Source organism: Rutidosis leptorrhynchoides, chromosome 6 (assembly GCF_046630445.1).
Source record: "Rutidosis leptorrhynchoides isolate AG116_Rl617_1_P2 chromosome 6, CSIRO_AGI_Rlap_v1, whole genome shotgun sequence".
Classification (NCBI taxonomy): Eukaryota; Viridiplantae; Streptophyta; class Magnoliopsida; order Asterales; family Asteraceae; genus Rutidosis; species Rutidosis leptorrhynchoides.
In genome coordinates, this window is record NC_092338.1 from 181,342,003 (window position 1) to 181,360,907 (window position 18,905).

Sequence of the window (18,905 nt, forward strand, 5' to 3'; positions counted from 1 at the left end):
GATCTATTTCATGCGGATAAGTTGATATCGTTAGTAAAAACATGACTTTTTACGAGATATCACCACCTGCCTGCTCTAGTTGTTGTGGCTGAGAAGAAGGTGGGGCCCAATAGGAATTGGCGTCTGGAATAACGATGCACCCTAAGCTATTAAGCATCGTCTGCGCACTCGCAAGCAAAAGGAACTGCGAAACCAAACAAGTTTGCGGTTGCCACATTTGCTGCGGCGTGAACTTTGAATGTTGTTGAAACCTGAAGCCCCCCGAATAGGAAGCGAAACAGTTGTGCAGTAAATCGGCACCTGGCCGTAGTAAACGTTATGAGGACTATATGCTTCACCACTTGGTCTGGTCATGGAAACCCTTAGGTCGAATGTTGAGCAGTTAAAATCCAATTGTCTCGGAGCTACCGAAAATTTCCATGCAGGGGTGTTATCCCATCTGTGATAACTGGTTTATACCTGAGCATAATATCGCCATGCTAGGGACGACATAGCAACTGGAACAAGGTTCTGTTGTGGTGGTAGGTCTCCCATCTGATTTCATAATTTAGGTTTTAGGTGATTGACTTCCTTGCACATCAGAAGTTATAGTAATCGGGTTATTTTAGTTGGAAAAAAATTATACTTCATTTTGTCATTAACAGATTTTAAATATTTCAATTTATTTTTAATATAAATAGTATTATTTAAAATTATAAATGATTAAATGCTCACTAGTCGCATTCAATTTTTTAACGGTAAAGTAAGGCTATGTTAGGCTTTATTCAAGCTGTAATCTTCAATATTGAAAATGAACAAGTCAAAACATTATTACAAAACGTTATTACAGCATTATCCATGTTAGGGACCGTCTAAATTTGACAATTATCAGCGATATTATTCATAACTAAAAAAAATTGGGACAACGCGTTATGGCGGAGTATTTTAACATCTTTTATGAAACTAATGCTCAACGAGAAATGAGAAAATAAATTGCGAAAAAAAGGCTAGGAGGAATCGAACTCACGTTTTTTCACTTACCAAGTCATGAACTACCAATTACTCTAACCATCCACTGGATATAATAAATTGGATTTTGTTTATTATATTCTTCGTTATATGTTTCCCTTTAAAAAAAGAAAAAAGTTTCATTTCGAATATATTTAGTTACGTTTTGTTCGTAAAATTATTTCGAGTTCAACGGTAATGACAAAGAAACCTGAATCACATCATAAAAAAATAAATTCTGTTAAAAAATTAAGTGAGTTTTATTTATTAAGTATTATATTAAATTCAAATGATACATTTTAGCTCCTCACTAAAGGTTATTTAATTTAAACTCCCTCAAAATAGTTACATATTTCACCCTTAACTAATTCTCATTTAACTCAAACTTCCCCTAACAGTAGTAACACATACACATTAGGAGGTGGGACGCTCATTTTTTGGTTGCATTTAGTATACATGAAAATGGGAATTCAATGTTTTCAATTATTACTCATTACTCATTATTCATATAGTATAATCACAACGATTTAAAAGTTAATGATTATTTTGCATTAACATATTGCCATGTCTATAGTTTCAAAACTTTGAGGGTTATTATAAAATTTAAGTACATTTAAGTCCAAAGGGTTTATTATTGACTTTATGTACATTTTTAGAAATATTTTTCATGGTGGTGGGGGGACCGATGTTCAAAATCATCGAACCTCCACTTTTAGACAAGTTGGTGTAGTGTAAGACATCGGAAGCAATGAAGCATGAAAGGAGGAGTGAGTTTTAAATCAATTTAACACACACACACACACACTCGGTTTTAGAGCCCGTGCGTTGCACGGGTGTTTAAAAAGCCGTGCAAAACTGTAATAGATTATATCTTTCAAATATGTAAATAAGTAAATAAAACGTTACAGACCGTGCGTTGCACGGGTGAGTAAAAATAATCGTGCAAAATTAATTGGTTTTTTCAAACAATTATTCTTTTGAGTTTAAGAGCCCGTGGTGTTGACATATATTAAACGTTCTTTTGAGTTTAATAGCTCGTGGTGCTGACAAATTTTAAAAGTGTTGCTTTTTTCTAACTGATATGGTAGCTTTTTGAGCGTGTGTGTTCCATTCATTATTCAACACGTTTTGAATTTCTATCATATTATTACTTATGAGGCCGTGCGTTGTACGGATGTTGTAAATTTATGTTTTCGAATTATCGAGTTTTGGGCTCGTGCATTGCGTTGCTGTCAATGAGCAAAAAAAATATACGTGTAATAGTATCAACATCCAATAATTAGAGTATTATAATAACGTTAATACATGTAATAGTATCGAATAATTAGAGTATTTAAATAACGTTGACCGAATTTTAAAAACATCATGATCAACATCCAATATTGATAAAACAAATAAATTTTAACTCAAGTAAACCATCATTATGAGTTTTCAAATAAAAGTGACGATGTTAGATAGTGACTTATCGTAATTAGTAAATACATTTATAATGGTGAATTGTTTCAAGTAACGTTTTGCTATCCCTTTCTACAACCTTTAACAGCTTTTTCCTTAATTTTTTCCAAAAGGTGTTAAAAAGTTTTTAACAAATGATAAAGTTGTTACAAAAAACTATAAAAAGGAGTTGTTGAAAAAAAAAAGTCGTAAGAAATATAGTTGTTACAAAGCTACTGTAAGACCCTAATAATAATTGTACAGCAGTGTAATTATGGTGCATGAAGTGTGGGTGACTTCGTATATTAAAACAGAGGTCAGAGAACGAACTGGGCTGGGTGCGCTCAGCGCACACTTAGGGGTGCGCCTGGCGCACTCCTCACTGTAGCCGGGGTTTGCTTGTTTTAATTAGATTTTTTGATGGGCTTTTTGGTAATTTCACTTGTGGACGAGTTGGAGGCCAGTATGTCAGATCTTGGGGTATCATTCACTCCATTTTCAACAACCTTATCTTCTTCACTTTAATTTTGGAGAGAGAGTGTGATTTCTTGAGTGAGAAAGCTTAAATCCAAGAGGAAGAAGTTGTTCTCAGGCCAAAGTGCGGGTATTAAAGTCATTCATCTACTCACTAGCTACGTTGTGGTTGTAGTGGTAAGCTCTAATCTTGATTTCCTTACTCTGATTTTGTGTAGGGTTAGGGTTTGGGTAAATGAAGAACATAAAACCCATATCTGTTGATTTTGGGTGTTTTTGGGTAAGATTGAGTCATGAAGACTCAATGGTAACTAACCTAGGGTTTCAAAGTGTTAATTGATGTTTATGAGTCCTAATTGGTTAGTTAATTACTAACACACCTAGCTAATTGGTAAATGGGTGTTAGTTGGGTTAGTGGATGACCCGAAATGGGTGTGTTGACTTTAAATGAGTCAAAGGGGTTAATGATTGACCTAGTTGGGGATTATGGGTATGAATTACCCTAATTGTGTTATAGTTAGTGTTGATAGACCTTAATCACTAGTTTTTAAGTGATTGACGATGGTCATGACCCTTAAGGGGCGGTTTTGGTGAAAATGGGGCATTTAATGCATTTAAGTCATTAAATGCACTTGAGAGAATTGTTGGTGTTTAGCCCAACAAGTTTTTTTGTTGATTGAGTACTTATTGTATTAGGTACTCGGCTTTGAGGCATTCGGAAGTATAAAATCATCACCGAATCGTTGAGGTGAGTGGAATAATTATATATGTATGTATATAATTTATTTACTTGTGGGGTATGGGTTAAAGTTCGATGTTGACGATACCATATCCTAGAGTATATTGTTGGTTCGTTTTGATGAGGGTTTAAGTTCGATGTTGACGATACCTCATGTATGGATTTAAAGTTCGATGTTGACGAAGCCATACCGCTATTGTAGTGAAATTCGATGAGGGTTTAAGTTCGATGTTGACGATACCTCATATGTGGGTTTAAGTTCGATGTTGACGATACCACATTTATTGGGACGAATGGGAATTAAGTTCGATGTTGACGATACCATTCGTTGGGCTAGCCTTGGGATTTGAATACTAATGGATGTTGTGAACATCAATGCTTATGTATTGTGTTGTAACATATTGTATTGTTGCGTTATATGATATTGTTATACTAGCTTATGTTATCGAGGATTTAGCGTTATACATTATAAAGGTATGCTAATTATGTTGCTAGTATGTATGCGGATTTGTTGTAAGTGTTTGCAAGTAAGTAAGTTATATATGTATATGTATAATTATTGCATTCACTAAGCTTTAGCTTACCCTCTCGTTGTTTATCTTTTTATAGGCTCGGACGTTCACAAGGGTAAGGGCGTACGGTTGGATTAGAGATTCCCGCTTGTTGTTTGATAGGGGACGCTTTTGGATGTGATAGCTTTTAGAGTTTGACCGAGATTTGGGTAGTTTAACCCCAAACACCGTGCTCTTAGTGTCGTTTGGAATTTAAACTATTGTGGTCGAAACTCGTGTTTTGTATGAAACTCGTAAAACGGCCGATGTGGGCCCCGTTTTGTAAAACTCATTTTATTATTGAATCGTGTGAGTTTTAACTATTATGACATGTTGTGAAAAGCGTTTCGTCTAAATATGTTGGGAAGTAGGAGATCTTTATTTGAAAAATTGCAAAACCGGACAGAACTGAAAACTGACCTGTGCGCGCCGCGCACCCTGAGGTGGTGCGCGTAGCGTACTCCACTGTTATAAAAAAAAAATTCTTTCGCGTATTTGGTTGGTTATTGGTTTGGGTTATTACAAGTGGTATCAGAGCATGGTCTAAGGGATTTAGGCGACTTGAGATAGGTGCCTAGACTTAGACTTAATTGTGTATGCGCTTTATGCGGGACTTGTAGGAGACGGATCGGACCGGGAGTTGATTAGTGCTTAGGTTTATGTGAATTAACCTTGCACTAATTGTTTTGTGTTGTTTTAGCGACTATCAAGCGAGATATACGTTGTACTAGCAAGTTAATGCGACGTGCTCGCGTAACAATGATTAGCTACCATTGTTACGGGTTCAAATCGTGTCGAACAAGCGATGTACGACGATTGTTGAGAAAGACGGGATAGTGTGGTGTATATGTATATACATATGTGTTAAGTCCTTTCGTTTCGTTGCTTAATTTACTTCGTTTTATAGAATGAAGATGAGAAATGGACACGACACCAATGACGGAAGTACGAGTGAGGACGTTGAACTCACGACCAAGATTGAGGCCATCTTTAAAAGGCTAAAAAAGGATTTTCTTGACGATGTTCGAAAGGTTTTCCAAGAGTTGGTTGATGGACAAGTAACCGAAATGATAAATGAGTGAATGAATGCCACGATAGAGGAGGCATTAGAGGCTAGAAACATTTATCCTCGAGGCGAAGGGGGTGAAGGTAATGGTGGGAGTGGAAGGCGGGACTTCCACTACAAAAATTTCAAGGATACTCAACCTCCGATGTTTAATGGGGTGAGGGATCTATTGAAAAGCACTTGTTGGATTTCCGATATCGAGGGAGCGTTCCGTACCGTGGAGTGTCCTCCCGAGAAGAAGACGAGGTATGGGTCTAGCATGTTGCGCGAAGAAGGAAAGTTGTGGTGGGACGATAAAATCAAATTATATAGTGAAGAGCAATGCATGAGCTTGACATGGGAGGAGTTTAAGAAGGAATTTTTCCAAGAATACCGAACTTCTTCCGATCTTGATAGAATCCGGGACGAGTTGCACCATTTGCAATTAGGTTCGATGGACTTGGTTACTCTCAAGTCTACCTTCTTGGCAAAGACTCGTTTTTGTCCGGAATATGTTGGTGACGATCACAAGCTAATGAAAGATTTCTACCGTACCATGAATGATGAGTATAAGGGTAAGATTAGTCGAGGAGCGGCTAAGTCTTTTGAAGAATTATTTGAGTTGGCTCGGGGTTTCGAGCCGGAGGTTCAAAGGAAAAGTGATTTCTCTTTCTCTAAGAGAAAATTTGAAGGTTCGAGTCATTCGAACTTTTCCAACAAGAAAAGCAAAAAGGGTTCCGAAAGTGTGAATAGTGTGAAGAAGGGTGGTTTTGGGAACTTTATCCCTACTTGCTACAATTCTGGGGTACGAGGTCATTTGGCTCGGGATTGTACAAAGCCTCCTTCCACAAAGAAGTTCACTTGTTTTAATTGCAACAAAGAAGGATACCGAAAGTCGGAGTGCCCCGACTTGAACACCGATCATGTTAAACGGTTGGAGAAAGCGGCAGGCACGGCTAGGGGTCGCAACTATTCGATGACGAATGAGGAGGCCAAGCAATCCAACGAAGTCATTTCAGGTACTTTCATGGTTAACTCTAATCCGGCACGAATCCTATTTGATAGTGGTGCCAAATTATCGTTTGTTTCTCTAAGATTCGTGCCTAAGTTAAATAAACCGCTAGTTAAGTTAAGTCGTCCGGTAGAAGTTGAAATAGCGGATGACAAGACGGCGCTAGTGGTTGATTTGCGTAAAAATTATAATGTTGTGTTTGGTGCCGAAAATTTTAAAATCGATCTCATTCCGATGACTTTGGGTGATTTTGATGTCGTCGTTGGTATGGATTGGCTCGATCATAATAGAGCCGATAGTGCATGCCATGATAAGTTTATTTAGGTAAAGACCCCAAGTGGGGGAGAGTTAATTATTCATGGCGATAAGCGGAGAAGACTTGTGCCGATATGCACTTTTGCAAGGGCACGTCGTTTCCTTGTTAGTGGTGGCATTGCTTTTCTTGCCCATGTCATTGATACTCGAGATGAGCCACCATCCATTCGTGAAATTCCGGTGGTGAATGAATTTGAAGACGTTTTTTCGGATGAGTTACCGGGTGTTTCGGCGGAAAGACAAGTGGAATTTCGCATTGAGTTGGTTCCGGGGGCTACCCCCATTGCTAGAACTCCTTATCGTTTAGCGCCGACGGAAATGGAAGAGTTGTTAAATCAAACCCAAGAGTTGCTTGAAAAGGGTTTCATTCGACCGAGTGCTTCGCCATGGGGCGCTCCGATTTTATTCGTGAAGAAGAAGGATGGTAGCATGCGGATGTGCATCGATTATCGGGAGTTGAACAAAGTGACGATCAAGAATCGTTATCCTTTGCCTAGGATTGACGATTTATTTGACCAACTCCAAGGTGCAACGTATTTCTCCAAAATCGACCTACGGTCCGGCTATCACCAAATGCGGGTTCGTGAGGAAGATATCGAGAAAACGGCTTTTTCGAACGCGTTATGGGCATTTTGAGTTTGTAGTTATGCCTTTTGGTCTTACGAATGCACCGGCGGTATTCATGGATCTCAGGAACCGAGTGTGCCAACCTATGTTGGACAATTCGGTAATTGTGTTCATTGACGACATACTTGTCTATTCGAAGAGTATGAAGGAACATGAACATCATTTGAGGGGTGTGTTAAAGACCTTGTGGAAGGAGAAGTTGTATGCTAAATTCTCCAAATGTGAATTTTGGCTAAGGGAAGTTCAATTCCTTGGCCATATTGTGAAAGAAAATGGTATTCAAGTAGAGCCGGCGAAGATAGAGACGGTGAAGAGTTGGAGACGACCGACTACGCCTACGAAAATCAGAAGTTTTCTCGGATTGGCCGGTTATTATCGTCGGTTTATCCAAGACTATCGCTTCTCCATTGACGAAATTGACGAGAAAGAACGCGAGGTTTAATTGGGAGAACGAGCAAGAAATTGCTTTTCAATTGTTAAAAGAGAAATTATGTCAAGCTCCGGTGTTAGTATTTCCGGAAGGGGTAGAAGACTTTACGGTTTATTGTGATGCTTCTTTAAATAGGCTCGGGTGTGTTCTAATGCAAAGTGGTAAAGTCATCGCTTATGCCTCTCGACAATTAAAGGAACACGAAACGAGATATCTGACTCATGATCTTGAGTTGGCGGCGGTTGTTCATGCGTTGAAAATTTGGCGCCATTACTTGTATGGTGTCAAGTGTACGATTTATTCGGATCACGAGAGTTTGAAACATCTTTTTGATCAAAGAGATTTGAATTATCGTCAACGTAGATGGATGGATGTGGTGAAAGATTATGATTGTGAAATACTTTATCATCCGGGCAAGGCGAATGTGGTCGCGGATGTGTTAAGTCGAAAGAGTCACCACCCGGCGTTACGATTAGAATTGTTACGTATGATTATTACTAACGATTTTCTTGAAAAACTTGGTGTGATTCAAATTGAAGCTTACATTCACAACAAGCATGCGGAACGAATTGTGGGGCAATCAGAATTCATTACTATGGGTTCGCGTGGTTTGTTGTCTTTTCAAGGAAGAGTGTGGGTCCCTAAGATGGGGGATTATCGATGAGTGCTACTTGATGAAGCACATAAGTCAAAATATTACATTCATCCGGGCGCGACGAAAATGTATCTTGATTTGAGAAAGGATTATTGGTGGCCGGGCATGAAACGTGATGTTGTTAAGTATGTTAAGCAATGTGTCACGTGTTTGCAAGTTAAAGCCGAACACCAAAAGCCGTATGGTAAGTTACAACCGTTGGAAATTTCGAAATAGAAATGGGAGCACATTACCATGGATTTCATTACAAAGTTACCAAAGACGGCGAGAACCCAATTTGATTCAATTTGGGTGATAGTTGACCGATTGACTAAAAGTGCTTTGTTTCTTCCCATTCGGGAAGCGATATCATCGGAGACCTTGGCTAAATTGTTTATCAAGGAGGTAGTCGCTCGACATGGGGTTCCTATATCTATCATTTCAGATCGAGATACCCGTTTCACATCTCGGTTTTGGGAAAAGTTTCACGAAGATATGGGTACACAATTAAAATTGAGCATGGCGTATCATCCTCAAACGGACGGTCAAACCGAATGAACGAATCAAACATTGGAGGATATGCTACGGGCGTGCATTATTGATTTCGGTAGTAGTTAGGATGAGCACTTACCTTTGGTGGAATTCTCGTACAATAATAGTTATCATACTAGTATCGGGATGCCACCTTATGAGATGCTTTATGGGCGAAGATGTCGAACTCCGATTTGTTGGGGTGAGATTAGTCAAAAAGAAATCGGGAGTACCGATTTGGTCTTAGAAACGAATAGAAAGATTGATATGATTCGGGATCATTTGAAAAAGGCTCAAGATAGACAAAAGTCGTATGCCGACAAGCATAGACGAATGATCGAGTTTCAAGAAGGTGACATGGTGATGCTTAAGGTTTCGCCATGGAAAAGTGTTATTCGGTTTCGAAAATGGGGAAAGTTAGCTCCTCGGTTTATTGGGCCGTTTAAGGTTTTAGCTCGTGTTGGTGAAGTCGCGTATCGTTTGGAATTACCCGAAGAGCTTGCGGGGATCCATAATACATTTCATGTTTCCCATCTCCGCAAGTGTCTTGCGGATGATTCATCTTGGGTACCGTTAGACGAGATTGAGCTAAACAATAAGTTAGAATATATTGAGGAGCCGATAGCCATACTCGATGAGAAGGTCAAAAGGTTGAGAAATAAAGAAGTGAGAACTTTTAAAGTTCAATGGTGTCGTAGTAAAGGTTCCGAATTTAATTGGGAGCCCGAAGAGTTTGTGTTAGTGTATCTTCCCTCTTGTCATGCGGCTTGGATCGCGTGGACGCGCTCCGATTCAAGTGGGGGAGAGTTGTAAGACCCTAATAATAATTGTACAGCAGTGTAATTATGGTGCATGAAGTGTGGGTGACTTTGTATATTAAAACAGAGGTCAGAGAACGAATTGGGCTGGGTACGCTCAGAGCACACTTAGGGGTGCGCCTGGTGCACTCCTCACTGTAGCCGGGTTTTGCTTGTTTTAATCAGATATTTTGATGGGCTTTTTGGTAATTTCACTTGTGGACGTGTTGGAGGCCAGTAGGTCAGATCTTGGGGTATCATTCACTCCATTTTCAACAACCTTATCTTCTTCACTTTAATTTTGGAGAGAGAGTGTGATTTCTTGAGTGAGAAAGCTTAAATCCAAGAGGAAGAAGTTGTTCTCGGGCCAAAGTGCGGGTATTAAAGTCGTTCATCTACTCACTAGCTACGTTGTGGTTGTAGTGGTAATATCTAATCTTGATTTCCTTACTTTGATTTTTTGTAGGGTTAGGGTTTGGGTAAATGAAGAACATAAAACCCATATTTGATGATTTTGGGTGTTTTTGGGTAAGATTGAGTCATGAAGACTCAATGGTAACTAACCTATGGTTTCAAAGTATTAATTGATGTTTATGAGTCCAAATTTGTTAGTTAATTACTAACACACCTAGCTAATTGGTAAATGGGTGTTAGTTGGGTTAGTGGATGACCCGAAATGGGTGTGTTGACTTTAAATGAGTCAAAGGGGTTAATGATTGACCTAGTTGGGGATTATGGGTATGAATTACCCTAATTGTGTTATAGTTAGTGTTGATAGACCTTAATCACTAGCTTTTTAGTGATTGACGATGGTCTTGACCCTTAAGGGGCGGTTTTGGTGAAAATGGGGCATTTAATGCATTTAAGTCATTAAATGCACTTGAGTGAATTGTTGGTGTTTAGCTCAACAAGTTTGTTTGTTGATTGAGTACTTATTGTATTAGGTACTCGGCTTTGAAGCATTCGGAAGTATAAAATCATCACCAAATCGTTGAGGTGAGTGGAATAATTATATATGTATGTATATGATTTATTTACTTGTGGGGTATGGGTTAAAGTTCGATGTTGATGATACCATATCCTAGTGTATATTGTTGGTTCGTTTTGATGAGGGTTTAAGTTCGATGTTGACGATACCTCATGTATGGATTTAAAGTTCGATGTTGACGAAGCCATACCGCTATTGTAGTGAAATTCGATGAGGGTTTAAGTTCGATGTTGACGATACCTCATATGTGGGTTTAAGTTCGATGTTGACGATACCACATTTATTGGGACGAATGGGAATTAAGTTCGATGTTGACGATACCATTCGTTGGGCTAGCCTTGGGATTTGAATACTAATGGATGTTGTGAACATCAATGCTTATGTATTGTGTTGTAACATATTGTATTGTTGCGTTATATGATATTGTTATACTAGCTTATGTTATCGAGGATTTAGCGTTATACATTATAAAGGTATGCTAATTATGTTGCTAGTATGTATGCGGATTTGTTGTAAGTGTTTGCAAGTAAGTAAGTTATATATGTATATGTATAATTATTGCATTCACTAAGCTTTAGCTTACCCTCTCGTTGTTTATCTTTTTATAGGCTCAGGCGTTCACAAGGGTAAGGGCGTACGGTTGGATTAGAGATTCCCGCTTGTTGTTTGATAGGGGACGCTTTTGGATGTGATAGCTTTTGGAGTTTGACCGAGATTTGGATAGTTTAACCCCAAACAGCATGCTCTTAGTGTCGTTTGGAATTTAAACTATTGTTGTCGAAACTCGTGTTTTGTATGAAACTCGTAAAACGGCCGATGTGGGCCCCGTTTTGTAAAACTCATTTTATTATTGAATCGTGTGAGTTTTAACTATTATGACATGTTGTGAAAAGCGTTTCGTCTAAATATGTCGGGAAGTGGGAGATCTTTATTTGAAAAATTGCAAAACCGGACAGAACTGAAAACTGACTTGTGCGCCGCGCACCCTGAGGTGGTGCGCGTGGCGCACTCCACTGTTATAAAAAAAAAATTTCTTTCGCGTATTTGGTTGGTTATTGGTTTGGGTTGTTACAGCTACACGTAAATATATGGAAATACGACAAAAAAATAATAAATAAATAATACTCCTTGTGTCCCTATTTAATTTTCACCAGACAAAAAACACACAGTTTTAGAAAATTCCATTAACTTTATTTTTCACCAATAAAATATTTTCTCTCTCCACTATAACCTTTTTTGATTGGTTACAATACTAAATGGACAATTAAAACAGGACGTCCCAAAATAGTATACTCGACAATAATATATGGACGGAGAGAGTAGTAATTAATTAATAAATTTAAAAAAATAAGAAAATATCACGATTCCTTATTTTTAGGATGAAGTTACTCATATATATGTAAATTTATATCAATAGGTATATATTAAATTATAATTACTAATTAAATCAATTTAATGATAAAATGACACATAAGTAAAAAACTTTTTTGATATATATATATATATATATATATATATATATATATATATATATATATATATATATATATATATATATATATATATAGATCAATTGGGAAGTAATCAATTGGGGAGAAGCGGCGGGAAGAAAAAAAAAGATTTTTTTTTAAAACTTTGTTTATGAACATTATAGATTAGATGAAAATATGAATATTTAAAAAAGAAACTTTGTGATAAATGTTTTTATTTTGGCAGAAAAACGCTCGAAAAAAATAATATATTACAATTATCGTGTTTTTCGAGCGTATTTTGAGGGTTTAGAAATTAAGGTTTAGATATTATGGTTTAGAAATTTAGGGTTTGGCGTTTAGATTTAGGGTTTAGATTTAGGATTTAGGATTTAGATTGAGTTTTTAATGCGAACGGTTTAGAGTTTAGGGTTTACGGTTTTGGGTTTGGGTTTAAGGACTAAACCCAAAACACTAAATCGTAAACCCTAAACTCTAAACTCTAAATCGAGCTAAATTTTGACAAAAGTACTTCACAAAACATGAAAAAATAGTTCGAAGATTAACATTCTTCACGATCAATATTATCTTGAATGTTATTTTTTTCGATCGTTTTCACGCCTAAATAAAAACATTTATCACGAAGTGTCTTTTTTAAATGTTCATATGTTCGTGCGATCTTGATGCCTGAAAAAAAATCAAAAAAATGAAAAAAAAGTTTGCTTCCCCCGCTTCCCCCAATTGATTACTTCCCCATTGATCCTACCCCTATATATATATATATATATATATATATATATATATATATATATAAATCTCTAAAATGATGATATCATAAATTAGGATTATCCAAGATTAAATAAAAACTAAAAATAAAGAAAAATTTTCTAAGCCCCCATGATGTCATTAAAATAATTAATTATTTTTAATAAAAATATTAACATGATGTTAATTGTATAATATATGAAGTATTATGTACAATCTTATGATAAAATATCTCCATGACCATGTGTAAAACATTTGAAATATTATGTACAATCTTATGGTAAAATACCCCCATGATCATATGTTTAATATTTGAAAGATTATATACAACCTTATGATGAAACACCCCATGACCATATCTACAATCTTTAAAACAAATTGTACAACCTTATGATAAAATACCCCATGACCATATCCATAATATATTGTATTTTAATTTAAAAAAGGCATTTGTTATAACTAATGATTATTATTAAAAATAAAGATTCTCAATTATATTGCAGAATTTTATTATTATTATTATTATTATTATTATTATTATTATTATTATTATTATTATTATATTATTATTATTATTATTATTATTATTATTATTATTATTATTATTATTTAACATGGGTTCTCTTTACGGAATTAATTACATATGTATGCGAAACATGTCTTAATAAAATGTTGTAATATAACTTTTATGACAAGAAAAATAATAATTGTGATGAAAATTGAAGAAAATGGTGGGAGAATAAATGTAGTTCATTGATTCTGACCAACTTAAGTATATCAACTTAGTTAGAATATGTGGTTCTACGGGTCATTAAACTAAATGACTTTAGCATTTATGTTCACTTAATACCAAAAACATATAATTAAACTGTTTCGTTTAGACAAACATGTGGTTCCACGGGTCATTTCACTAGTGTATGTATGTATATATATATATATATATATATATATATATATATATATATATATATATATATATATATATATATATATATCATAGTGTTTAATTAAGATGGAAAAGATTTAAAAAGTAACATATCATAGTGTTTATATATCATAGTGCCAAAATTGTAACAGATTATATCATTATTCAAGTATGTAAATAGCGAAAGTAAATAACACGTTAGTGCTTGTACGTTGCACGATAATTGTACAAATTAGTAAACGATAACGTTAGTATTAATGTTTAATCAAATGTATAATATAATTACAATGAATCATTTATTATTAATAACATTTATATCGAAACATTTTTATTTAATACTAACGTGAGCTTATGTATTGCACGATAGTTGTATAAATTAGTATGAAATCATCACATGTATAATACAATTACAATGAAAAGCACGTTTATTACTAATAACATTTGAATCGAAAACATTAGTATGAATATTAATACATAGATTTCGAGCCCGTTTGTATGATATATTGTTTATTTAAAAATATTAATATAGTAGCCTTTAATTACGAATATATTAAATTTAAAAAATAATAATTTAAATTTAAATTCATATAACATAATATTATATAATATAATATGATATGATATGAGTCCTTATATTATTTAGAATATGATTGTGATTCTATACCATTAATTCAGACTATTTATTTAAGAGTGAGTCGTAGGATATTTAAATAATACATCATTATTTATGTTAATTTATTATATATATATATATATATATATATATATATATATATATATATATATATATATATATATATATATATTCTTAAATAAGTTTTAACCATAAGGTGACATGTCAGCAAAACCTTTTTAATTTATATATATAAATATATATATATATATATATATATATATATATATATATATATATATATACACTACTGAATTGACCTGTGAAATCACATGTTTGTTTAAACGAAACAGTTTAATGATATATTTTAGGTATTTAATGAATGTAAATGTTAAAGTCATTTAGTTTAATGACCCGTGGAACCACAAATTCCGACTAAGAAACTTGACGTTGTTTTTACAAACATATTAATGTACTTAACTTTGTCAGAATAAATGAACTACATTTATTCTCCTACCACTCTTTTTCAATTTTCATCACAAATACTATTTTCCCTATCATAAAAGGCTACATTACAACCTTATAATGACACATGTATTCGCATACATATGTAACGTAATTAATAACGTAAAGAGAACCCATATTTGAATAATCATATAATAAAAATAATTATAATTATGATAATAAATAATAATAATAAGGTTTGCATAAAAATTTAGTATTTATATTTTGACAAAATATTCCAAATCGTCCCTGTGTGGTGAGTTTTTTTCTTAATTCGTCCTTGTGATTACAAACCTGCGGAATTCATTCTTAGAAGCTAAAATGTGTCCCAAAATCGTCCTTGCTAAAACTTCTGTTAAACCCGCCATTAGTCTTTGACCTCGTGTTACTCACGTGAGTTTACTAACCGTTTCATGTTCTACTGATTGATAAAATACGCTAGTTTCATAAAAAAAAACCTTTCCCTACTGTTCGTTCATATTTTCTAAACTAAACCTAAAAGAAAGGATTTCAATGGCAGAATATCAAGGTTGGATTAAAGGACCTGAGGCATGCGATTACGGTCACGAGATTGTTTATGGTTAGTAGGGTTAAGAATTTGTTTTTTACGGTCACAAGATTGTTTTTTTATTAAAAGTGTATTTTCAAAGTTCTGAGAAAAGGAGCAGAACTTATAAAAAGAAACGCCGAGGAAGAACTTGACCACAAATGCCTATCACTCCAAAAGGAGAAAAAGTCAAAAGTGCTTCTCAAAAATATCAGCACTCCTATCTATCTTACATTTCCGAAATTCCGAATAAAATTCTTTAAAAAGACTACACCACCACTCCAAAATTCCTTTCCATCCTTCCAAATTGACAAATGACCTAGAAGCTATGGTTATTACTATTTTTACATTAGTAGCAAGGATTTGAGCCTTTATGAAGCCTATGATAATAGGTGCAACATGACAGGCTATGAGCGAATTCACTTCTTAGATCTATAGGGAACCCTAAAACACTTGTGTGATTTGAGTGACCCGTGAAAGCTAGCCTAAGTCATGTAACCTCCTCGCATGTTTGCATATATAGTTTCAACCCTGACATAGATAACTTCCCTAATTTTTCGCTTTTATAATAAAAAGCAAACCGTTTAGGCTAATAGAAAAAAAACTCTGAAAAGATTTCTTAAATTAAAAATGAGAATTTTGTTTGAGGACAAGCAAAGTCTAAGTGTGGGATATTTGATATCGGCTAAAAAGTCACGTTTTCACCCCGGTATTGAGGTCAAAAAACAATAAAGTTCCAAGCTTTATCACTAAAATACTCGCTTTGTCAGAAGAAATTGAAGATCAAGTGATTACAAAGCCGGTGCAAAAAAAATCAAGAGAATCGGAGCTAAAACGAAGATTCTAGAGCGAAAACGGTGAAACACGATAAACTAAGTTACGATCAAGGAAATCAAGTTACGATCTAGTAAAAAACAGCTGACCAGGGCAGGCCATACGGCTTGCCATACGGCCTGCCAGTGTGAAAAATGGCCTGCTATACGGCCTTGGCAAACGGGTATTCAAAATGACTTGCCTGGCCAAACAGCCTGCCAGCCATATGCAGACAAAAATCAAGTCTATTTAAAGTTCTTTTGTCATCCATTTTTACACACAAATTAAAACGGCTTGCCTCGCTAAATATAAATTTAAAAACTATTGTTCCCTCCCTCTTTAGCTAATTCTGACGCCTTGCGGCCTGACAACACCGCATAAATAAAATCGTTCGTTTCGGTCATATCAGTTGGAATATGTGGGTGACTTAACATTTGAATTGAAACAATACGTAGAAAGAGACGATTTCTGTGAACGTTTTTCTTCAAAAAAGCCGTGTCATTCATGCTTAAAAATGAAGTTGAATCCAAAAGCATCAGAACTGGAATTGTTTTCTGTACACTAATATATTGTACATGATCTGTGATTGTTAATATATTAAACATGCTTAATTATTAACAGGTGTTTCCAACCTAATGGATTGGAAGTCAGGCAATGGATTATGATAGAGAAATTAGCTTAGAGGTACTCAACATGGGAGGATATGTATGTGTTGTGGAGATGAGTTGTATTGGCAATAAGTTAGTGTTAAAAAATGGTTTTCGAAAATTGCTAAAGGATCTTTAAGTGAATAAGTATGATGTGGTTTGCTTAACGATGATCGATGAAGATCATATAGGGATGATGGTTTGCTCTGCTGATGGATGTGAGAATCAATACTTGGCAATTGAAGATTCAAAGACATATGAACATGGAGAACCTTCTGGCAGCAAACCGTCTTCATCAATTGACATAATTGTCATTGATTCATAAACTGATTGTACCGACAGTGAGACATCAAAATGTAGTGAGAATGATGATATATTAGAGGAAAATTCTTTTGAGGTTGATACAGATGGAAGTGAAAATGAGGATACATCAAAGGAAGATTGGTCTAATGATGACACAAATGGTGTGGAAAACATAGATGTTATCGTGAAAATGACCATTCAAAAAGCAAATGTGTTTGTAAGCATTCTTTACTTTCATGTAGGTCATACATATGTTTTAATAGTGATTTAATCTGAATAATCCATTAGTGTTTATGTTTAAGATTAACTTTATGTTTTCATAGCGTCTACTAAAGAATTCGCTGGATTTGCGGGTACTGAAAGATGGGATGAAGGTTCCTGTACTTAATGAAGATGGTATTGAATGCATCTTGGGGTTGAAAACAGATTTCACAAAGCATCAGCCGAATTTATATGTATATGGTGGTTGGTATGAATTTAAGCGCGTGTCAATAATCTCAAAATAGATGATGAAGCAGTTTTCACCTTCAAGAAAAGTGAAAGAAAGTTCATTGTCTCGAATGTAATGCGAGTGATTTAATGACTGTGCTGTTGTTTAAACATGATGTTCTTTTGGTAGATACTCTAAACAATTATCTTTTGTAAGTATTTGTAACTAATTAACTTTGTGATATGGTAAAAATGGATGTTGTGATCAAAGGTTTTTTTTTTTTTTTTTTTTTTTGTGATTTAGGTAAGTTGAACAGTATATGTTAAATAGTAATGGCATTTGTTAATTAGTTTTAATTAATATGTGGTCATATTATATGCTGATTGTATAGCATTTTATAACCTCATTGTACTAAAAAATGTTTATGTTTGAAGTATCACATACAAATTTATGTACATTACTAACAATGTGTATCGAAACTAATTAACCTGAATATACAAGTAAATATAATAAGACATATTGCAAAATAACAAAGTGTAACGGTAATGTTTGGATGTTTCACATAAAAATACAGAACACTAAACAAATTTATAAAATAAACATAAAGAAAGAACCACATAACCTTGATACCATACGCGATAATTGTATTCATAAAACAAAAACAAAACCATGAGTCATGAATTTTAAAAACAACCCATAAAAGCAAATAAAGAAAACTGAAAATAAGTTCAAGGCACTCTTAAAATCAACTTGTCAAATGAAATCTAAACAAAATGTGCATGGACCCAACTTCGTTTTACCAAAAACACGACATAATTTTTTTTTAAGCAGTACATCTAGACGACGTCCAGACTCTTGGACGTCGTCCAGTTACAAAGACAGGGACGGCGTCCAGAAAATGGGACGGCGTCCAATTAAACTAAAATGCTCTGTGCCAGAAAAATCCCAACCCATGTTATACCGGACGACGTCTACAAAGCTTGGACGGCGTCCAACACACCTGATCAGTCCCATTCCATTTCAAAACAAGCTTTAACACTTCAAATCCACAACAAAACGTTTTGTACAACCAATTCAAGTTTTACATCAATAAAACGTTAAATAAAAGTGTTTACGCTACAATTACGGGTTAAGACTCAATAACCCAACCCAATACCAAGAGCATAATCCCGGGGACTACCAAATCCCCAATCCACGTCCAAATATCTAATAGCTACCCCATCGAGCCCAAGCGCTCCTACACGTCTAGTCTAACAACTAGCTAGCTTCACAAATCACTATACCAAAAGGTAAACAACGAGAGGGGTAAGCATAAAGCTTAGTGA